This window comes from Mus caroli, chromosome 17 (genome assembly GCF_900094665.2).
Source record: "Mus caroli chromosome 17, CAROLI_EIJ_v1.1, whole genome shotgun sequence".
In the NCBI taxonomy this organism is placed as follows: Eukaryota; Metazoa; Chordata; class Mammalia; order Rodentia; family Muridae; genus Mus; species Mus caroli.
The window spans coordinates 73,890,655-73,900,470 of NC_034586.1; the positions used below are offsets into that span (position 1 = coordinate 73,890,655).

The 9,816-nt window shown below is 39.5% G+C and overlaps 1 pseudogene; it reads right to left on the reverse strand.

The window, feature by feature from the left end:
- Positions 1-7,518: 7,518 nt before the first annotated feature.
- On the reverse strand, positions 7,519-7,877 carry LOC110312197 (annotated as a pseudogene).
- Positions 7,878-9,816: the final 1,939 nt, after the last annotated feature.

The window sequence follows — 9,816 nt, forward strand, 5'->3', positions numbered from 1 at the left end:
TCACTTACTGTCCCCACTCCTGTTCAATATTCTTCTGGAGGTTCTAGCAGGACAATTAGGCAAGAAATGGAAATTATAGACATCAATACTGAAAACGATGTAAGATCATTTCTACTTTCAAGTGTTGTGATTTTATCCATGGAAAGCCCTAGTGGAACCACACACACACACACACAAAAAAATCTATTTGAATTAGTGAATTCAACAAGGATAAATAACAGAAGAACAATCAGAAAAAAACAACTGTGTTTTATTTTTTAAATAGTTACGCTGCTCTATTTAAGGGATGATGTAAGAACAGAGTCGGTACATGTTTGAACACATTTTGCACATATTTTTCTTCTTTATTTATATTTTCATTTATTTATTTATTCACTTTACATCCTAATCTCAGTCCCCTTCTCCAGGTGCCCCCTCACATAGTCCCTCCCCGTTCCCCTTACCCTTCCACACCCTTCTCCTCTGAGAAGGAGGAGTCCCCCACTCCAGGTATCCACCCAGACTGGCACATCAAGTCACTGCAGGACTAGGTGTATCCTCTCCCACTGAGGCCAGAGAAGGCAGACCAGTTAGAGGAAGTGGGGTCTGTCTTGAATGCATAGTAGATACAGGAGCCAATTTCCTGAACAGAACGCCCAAAGCTGAGGTACTAAGATCAACAGTTAAGAAATGGGCCCTCATGAGAGAAGTTTCTGTAAGGCAAAGAACAGTGTCAATAAGACAAAATGGCAGGTTACAGAATGGGGAAAGATTTTCATCAACCATACATCTGACAGAAGGTTAATATCGTGTGCGTGCATGTGTGTGTGTGTGTAGTTACACACCAACAAACCAAAACCAAATAACCCAATTTTTAAATTGGGTACAGAGCTAAAAAAAGAATTCTCAGCAGAGAAACATTTAAGGAAATGATAACCATTCGTTATCAGGGAAATGCAAATCAAAACAACTATGAGGTTCCATCTTATACCCATCCGAATGGCTAAAATCAAAAACTCAAGCAACAGTTCATACTGATGAGTGTGTAAAGTGGAACCCTCCTCCAATGCTGGTGGGAGTACAAACTTGGACAACCACTCTAGAAATAAATGTGGCAGTTTCTCCAAAAATTGGAGCCAGTTCAACTGTATTTTTAAACACCAGCAATGATGAATGTCTGGATGAAACTTAGAAAACATAGAGATGTAATGGCCCATGCCAGTAATTCCAGAACTCAGGAGACTGAGGCAGGAAGGTTGCCCTGAGTTTCAGACCAGTGTCAACGACAGAGTCAAACTACACAGCACTTTCAGATCAGCCTCATCTACAGCATGTGACCTTTTACAAAACTGAGTTCATATCAAACAAGAATTGACAAGAATATTGAGATGAGTAAAACACATAGAAGTAAATCAAATAAAATGGTATAATAAAGTTTATGTGCTGAAAATTGATATTGTCATAGGAAGCGAAGACTGAATCAACAGAAAGACATCCGTGATCATAGATTGATAAACTTCAAATTGTATATCAATATGAATATAATAATGAAATACTCTTTACACTGTTCTATAACCAGGCTTATCTAATCTTTTGACATTATGATTCACATTGTCATCTATAAAGGTCATGCTTGATCCAGGTATGAAAAAGAAATGCAAGGATCTCATTATGTTTTAAATGAATTTATGGTTTTCTGTTGAGCCATAGTTTGTAGCTATCCTAGTCCCAAGCAAACCATCAGCAGAAGATTAAGTCCCACCTGTCTTTATTGTAGAAATTGACAAGCTGACCCCAAAGCTTTTATGAAAATGCAGAAGATAAAATATCCAAAAGATTCAGAACAAGAAGGACTTAGTTGGAGGGTGGAGTCTAAACTTCCTGATGGACTCAATTTTCCTGAGTTCAAAGAATTATAATGTATAGAAATGAAGAAGACCATAGTGACTGGCATAAAAGTAGGTACAAGCACCCTGGAGCAGATCTCAAAGTCCAGAAACAAACCCTGTATTTATTATTGGGAATCAGTTGAGAGTAGGAAATCCATTGTAATAGAAAATAAATTAGTAACTGTCAGAGAAGATAGAGGACATGATTGCTAATTGTTAGGTGAATTTTCCGTAAGGGATGAAATGCTGTTGAAGGCCATACAACTTTATGAATAAAATAAAATCAATAAGTGGCACAAAATTTTTAAAAAATGAGTGGGTGAATATTCTAAATTGCATTCATATTACTGGGTATTTATCAAATGTTGTCTTAGCTAAGCAGATGTGTGGCACACACCTGTAATCCCAGACCGTTTGACTGAGAGGCAAAAGGATCAAAAGTCCAAGACCACCCCGGGCTACACAGAGCAGTCAAGACCAATCTAGGTTAGATGAACTGCTAACTCAAGAAGTAAAAAAGAAAATAAATAAAGTTTGCCATGTTAAAGCAGTATGGAGATTTTTTTGGTGGGGGTGGGGGTCAAAACAAGGTTTCTCTGTGTAGCCCTGGCTGTCCTGGAACTCACTCTGTAGACCAGTATGGAGATTTCTAAGAGAATTTATAAGAAGTTACTCTATTACTCAGCTATTCTACTTTTATACTTATACTATAGAAATATCTACATGCCCACTTTTATTGCTGTACACCTTACTATAGTAAAGATATGGAGTCAGCATAGGTGAATAGCAAAGGGAATGTTGTATGTGTATTAATATATATTATTCCTCCTTGGAGAATACAATTATATAATCTGTAGGAAAATAGATCAACCTGAAGAAATTAGCTAGTGTCATAAACACATCAGGTGTTTATTTCATATATAGAATCTGGTTGTGGAGGTGATGCATGTAAAAATGAGACCTCATAAGAATGGGGGGGAAGACAAAGTGTGGAAGGATGAAGTAATCAAAGTACTTTATATTCATGTATAGAAATGTCATGATAACCATTGCTTTGTATAATTAATGTCAATAAATTCTTATATATTTATTTCTCTAACACATATGTTCTTCTCATGGAGATTATATAATGATTGACATCATGAATGATAAATTACTGACCTTTGATCAAATAAAATATTTGTCCCAGGGAGATCAATAAGTCCTGTTGAATACATTGGTACCCCCAATGCTTCAAGATTTCCAAACTTATACTTCCTCAGAAGCCTTCAAGATGGCTTGAGTAGCCTCCAAAATCACAGATCTGTCCTCACCCACTCAACTTCTTTGAGATTCACAGATTTGCTTGCCAAATAATTAGAACCAAGAGCTTGTTTGTGTCGATTCTGATTTTATTCTGTTCCTTGTCTGACAAGCTAGCACGCTGGGGTGTGTCTCATCAACTCAGTCTTTCAGTTCTAGGTGGTTGTGCTCACCTTCCAAATCTCCCAGGTCCCTCCTAGGAATTCAGCCTGGATCCTTCCCCATGTTCCTCTCTCTATCTCACCTGACCTTTGTCTCCTGCTTTCCAAATTTACAACTCTACCCAAACAGCAATAGTTTATTCATTTTGTTCTGACCTAGCATCAAGCCAGTGGTCACATCTGCCTTCTGTTTTGACTTCACTGATTTGCTAATTCTTCCCATCATTCATTTTTATTCACTCATTTCGTAAATACATATCAAGTACCTAGAGTATGCCTAATGCTTTTCAAGTTACTCTGCTGCCTTGATTTTTTCCCCATGTTTATTCATTGGTGTGGAAATGGAGTGTTTGTTTACCTGTGCAACTAAAGGAATTTATGAGGCATAAGTAATAACGTTAGAAGAATCTGGTATTCCTACATGCTAATACCTAGTGATAAGCTAGCAGGCTCACTGATTAATAATTTCCATATTTGAGGGATCTCAGAAAATGAATCAACTCCTTTGCATCTAGCAAAGGCATCAGTATTCTAATCAATTCCAATTTCAAATCCATCTTCCAATTTAAGCAAGCTGCCATCTGTTGCCCAGGTTGTATCGGTTACAGCCTCAGTGTGACTATCACACTCCCAGTTTAAGTCAGAAAAAAAAAAAAAAGAATAGAAAATATTGTTGAACATTGACATCTCTCTGTATGTACGTTCCCACTGAATGGTTAGTGGCAGCCCTCCAGAAGGTGGGGCCTAGACTCTGGAATCCTCTTCAGTCTGTCACATTAACAAGTGCATGATGACTAAATCAATTCAATAATTTGATTATCTGCACCTATATGATTTTTTCTTTTGAACAGTGCAACAAAATGCTTCATCCCCACTTTAAGAGAACCCAGAAAAATGCTGAGAGTCAAAAATCAAAATAATAATAATAATAACAACAACAACAGCAATCATCATCTTCATCATCATCGTCGTCACCATCATCATCATCATCTCCATTGCTCTTCATGGGCAGCTGTCTATTTTCGAGGGCTGCCTCTCCACTCATCTTGGATCAGTCAGAAACAGATAGATGCTTGTCTACTCCCAGAGATCTCTCTCCAGCCTGGTAACCTGCATGTCCACACATGAAGGGTGGGGAAGTATCTAAAGCCTGTAGCCAATGGAGGTTATTCTAAAGTGTTTAGAATCTTACTATTCATGGTTCATGGGCTATCATCTGCATGCCTTGGGTTCTTGTGGTACTGACAGCTATTAGACACTCTTCTAGTCCTAGAGGGATCAATGTTCTTGGTGGTTGTGTTTGTAAGCTCCCTCTGTGTGATTCCGGTAAAGACTGAGAAGCCTAGCATGTTTCTTGACTGGTGCCATTCTTCACACCCGGACTACTTACCCAGAATGCCTCTTTCCCATAGCCAGAGTCTCAGTGCTTCTTGTTATCTTGTCCATGCAGTGTTTTTTATTTTTACCCCAGCTTAGTTCCTGATTCCAACTTCTATATCAGCAGCTCTGGCCCAGGCTCCCTAACTGCAGACTCTTCCCCTTGCCTCTCATTGTGCTGGGCCTCGTCTCCAGTCTGCCTGCTTGAGATGAAGAGCTTCATGCTTCATTTCCAACTTCCTGCCCTGACTACTGTTCTGCACTCAGGACCAGTTTACAGATCACAGACTTCTCATGAACATCACAAGAGCACAGAATACATTAGTCTTCCCTTTGAGAATTTTCTCTGTCCCTCCGATTGTCCCCTTTGCTGTCCAGCTTCCACGAAGCTGCCACTCACTTCTCTAAAGAACAAAATTAATACTCTCTTCTGCCTGAAATCTATAGATTTCCAGTTTTCCATAGAATGTCTGAAATCGCTAGTCTTTTCATTGCCAGAAGTCCATGCCCCTCTTGAATAACTCAATGGTTTGTTTTTATACTTTCTTTATACTTCTTTTATAGGTTCTTGCTAAGTAGCCTAGGCTGGCTTTGAACTCTTGATCCTTCCAAGCAGGGACTGGGATTAAAAGAGTTGACTCACATCACCTGGCTTGGACATGTTTTCAAATGTAATTTCACCTCAGCCAGCCAGTAATCTTATGGGTTCTATGTGCCAGGTGGTGGATTCATCATGGTATGTGCAAGTAGTGTCTTTAGAGGTGAAGCGGCTCACCATCATTTTTGAGGAACTTGATATAACGTAAGAAGTCTACCCATCACCCAGTTAGCTATCTCTTGGCTTGGATGGGCTTCTCTGTAGTAATGGCTTAACTTGGCCTTCACATTCAACATAATTCAGCTAAGCAACCCTTCAGATAACCCATAGTTTCATTTTTTTTTAATTTCCTGGAGCAATTTCTGTGGCAACAATGAAAGTCAAAAGGTGGCACTCCCCCACTGGCAGGGATAATTGTGCGTCCCACGACAAATGAAGCAATCCCTTAAAAGATTGGCTTGCTCCTAGACTATATTTAATATCTTATTGGATTTGCCATGTACCAAAAGAGGGCTGTTTATAATTATGTCATCTAAGAACCTAATTCTGCTTTACATGTAAACATGAAGTACTGTTGCTGTTTTAATATTTCTGAGTTTCTCGAGAATGTAACTAGGAAGGGAATAGGTTGATCATTTCCAAGTTCAGAACGTCACCAAGGGTTCTTAGAAAGAGATTCTTTATACACTTAAGAAAATGACACGCACACTGTATCTAAATGTATATCTAACTAATATGCATTAGATATATACATATCTACAGTAGATATGTATATACAAATATACATATATACATACATATCTAATATCTAATAATATTTACCTAATACATATCATATATGCATATATATGTGTGTGTATATATGTGTGTGTGTATATATATATATATACATATATATATATATATATATATATATATATATATATATTTCTCATTTAAAGCAGTGATGTTCTTATTCCTAAACCACCAGTACAATACTCCTGTATCAATCTGTGTGTTTAGGGGTTAAATTCACAGGGGGTGCTCTACATAGGTATGTCTACTTCCCTATGACTTCTAAGATAATCATATCTAAGCACTAAAATATTTAAAACACATAGTATTTTGTATCATTGTCTAAGCCAGTCATGGGGGCACATGCCTACAACTCCAGTATTGAAAGGCGCATGAGTTGAAGGACAGCCTTCAATATGTACTGAGTTCAAGTTCAGCTCAGGGTACAAGAAACCCTATCTCAAAAATAGATAATTAATTATGTTCTATTTCTCCTTGTGTTTTAAAGAATTAATTTCAAATTAGATGTGTGTTTGAGATGTATATATGTATATTATTTCTTATGTCTAAAGAAGAAGACCTAACAAATTGTTTGTTATTTTAAAAGAGAGCTAGGGTCTGGCAATGGCTGCCAAGTTGTACTTTCTCTTCAAATTGCTACTTCCTGAAAAAAATATCTGCTTTGGTGCCAACTCATATCCTTCCTAATTTTGGAGTTGAAAATAAACCCAAAACATTATTTATCATCCTATGCCCCGCCTGAGTGCAGGGGACTCAGCTCAGGACCTGGTGCATACTGGGTAAGCACCTACCACAGAGTATGTCTTAGTCCAATTTGTATTTAAGGTTAAACTGCAGGTGTCCTAAAGACAGTATGTACAGGGTCTTTTTCTTTTTTTTTAAGTTGTTTACAATCTGACCAGATAGTAAATACCATTGTGAGAATTAAATACATCTCTTAGAAGTTTTTGATTGACTCTTTTTAATCAATTTTTGCTGAATTTTCTTCTTCTTTTTTCTTTTCTTTTCTTTTCTTTCCTTTTTTTTTTTTTTTCAGTTTTTTGAAACAGGGTTTCTCTGTGTAGCCCTGGCTGTCCTGGAACTCACTGTAGACCAGGCTGTCCTGGAACTCAGAAATCTGCCTGCCTCTGCCTCCGAGTGCTAGGATTAGAGGCGTGTGTCACCACGAGCGGCTTCTTCTTTTTCTTTTTCTTTCTTTCTTTCTTTCTTTCTTTCTTTCTTTCTTTTTTTTTCTTAATTTCAATTTTAGTTTTTATTTAGAATAGTGACCTTTGGTATTCACATCAGAAGGCACAGCAGGGATCCAGGAATATCTTGCTAGGATGTAAGTAACAAAGTTAAAAATCCCACCAGAACCAAACACTGGCCACAGCTTAACCTGGGTCCAGGTGGGAGACACAATGACTGGAGACTGGCTTCACTTGGTACACTGGCCTAGCTCCAGGGTCTTCATGGATTCCTCCAGCTTCAGCACTCCACTTTGCTGGCGCAGGCGGTACCTCTCAGCCAAGGACTGAAGCATCCATTTATCCCAAACCTTGTTGTTTTGAGAGCCATAAATGAAGACCTTGATAAGTTCTTCAGGAGATTCTAGGTTCTTCAGCTCAAACATGGCCTGGCTCACCTGCTCTAAAAGAGACATTCCAGATCCCTGTGGACCACACAGAGATTTTTAGCACTAGCGACTGGACCTGGAATACTTCTGGATCTTTCAGGTCTTCAGGAACTTTCACCCATGGGGGAGATGTCTTTACGGGTCACAAGGGTTCTCATCATAATTCCTGCCAAGGAACCAGACTTCAGGGAAGATGAGATCAAGCTTATCCACAATGGCCCACAGCTCCCTCTTTTTTTTCTTAATGAATTTTGGTTAACCCATACCACTGAAACAAGGTCTCTTCACATCTAATGATGTCATTTTTCCACCCTCCTCCTGAAAAAAACTGAGTGCAGTGTCAGTTTCAAGGAAATTCTGCTTTTCCTCAGATCTTTCTGTGCTTACTGCTCGTCTACTCTGGACTTTCTTTTGCAGCAAAGATCCATTGGGAAGGCCAACACAGTGGCTTTAGCCCTTCCACAGTATGTCTAGCTTTCCCACAGCGTTGTATCCATTTCCACAGTGTTGTATCCATTTCCACAGTGTTGTATCCATTTCCCAAAGTGTTGTATCCATTTCCCACAGTGTTGTATCCATTTCCACAGTGTTGTATCCATTTCCCAAAGTGTTGTATCCATTTCCACGGTGTTGTATCCATTTCCCACAGTGTTGTATCCATTTTCCACTCTGCCATATTCCCATGCCTCCAGACTTACACTCAGAGTGGCACTGGCTACTTCCCTACCAGGAATAACGTCACACCTGAAAGACTCCCTTGTACTTGTTTGCGTTTCAGCTGAATGGTTACCTATATTCAAACTGAGTGTGGCGTCACATGCCTGCAATCCCACATCTCAGTGAGCTGAAGCAGAAGAATCAGAGGTTTGAAGCCAGCTGGGATGCAGAGCAAGTTCAAAATGATCCTGAGCTAATACCGAGACCTTGTCATAAACAAACAAACAAACAAATAAAGAAGACCCATTCAAACACACGTTTTCTAACTTACACTACTCTGCCTTCTAAGCAGACAAGTCTGTTTGGGGCTACCATTACATCACTGGCTTTAATTCTATGTGCACCAGTTATTTCCAACAAGATTTTTATTCATGCTGATTTGTGATCTCATCATTTCAGTGTATGAGTGCTATAAAAGTAGAGACCCTGCTTGACAACAAGTTCATTACTCAGTTAAGGTCTGGAAAGGCAAATGGGAGGGAAGAAAGGCAAGGAAAGGAGAGGAGGGAGGGGAGGGCCAAGGAGGGGGAAGCAAAGGAAGGGGGAGATACGAGAAACAGGGAGAGAAATACATAAAAATAAGGAGCAGTGAAACAGTTCTTCCACCAATGTTTGTGTGGTGTATTTGTGTTTGTGTCTGTGTGTCCATGTGTGTCTGTGTGTCATGTATCTGTATGTATAACTGTGTGTATGACTCTGTGTGCCTCTGTCTCTGTCACCCTGTTTCTCTGTCTCTGTGTGTGTGTATGTGTGTATGTATGTATGTATGTATGTACTGTGTATTTGTCTGTGTATGTATCTCTGTGTGTCTGTGTATGTCTGTCTCTGTCTGTCTGTCTGTCTGACTCTGTCTCTGTCTCTCTCTCTCTGTGTCTCTGTCTCTGTCTCTCTGTCTGTCTGTGTGTGTGTGTGTGTGTATGTGTGTGTGTGTATGTGTATTTGGCTGTTTGTGTGTGTTTCTCTTTGTCTGTGTATGTGTGTCTGTGTGAGTCTGTCTCTGTCTGTCTGTCTCTGTCTGTCTGTCTGTGTGTCTGTCTGTGTGTCTGTCTGTCTGTCTGTCTGTCTGTGTCTGTAATGTCTACGCATATGGGTACATGTGAAGGTTGGAGAACAGCAATGTCTGATGGCTTCTTTCCTCACAGTTTCACACAGGTTTTAGAATCAGTCTTGATCTCCAAGCTCACATATGGGAAATGCTAACCCATCTTTCTGGCCCCTCCTTGACACTTTTAAAAAAATTAATGAGCGGGGCTGGAGAGATGGCTCAGTGGGTAAGAGCACCCAACTGCTCTTCCGAAGGTCCAGAGTTCAAATCCCAGCAACCACATGGTGGCTCACAACCATCCGTAATGAGATCTGGCGCCCTCTTCTGGAGTGTCTGAA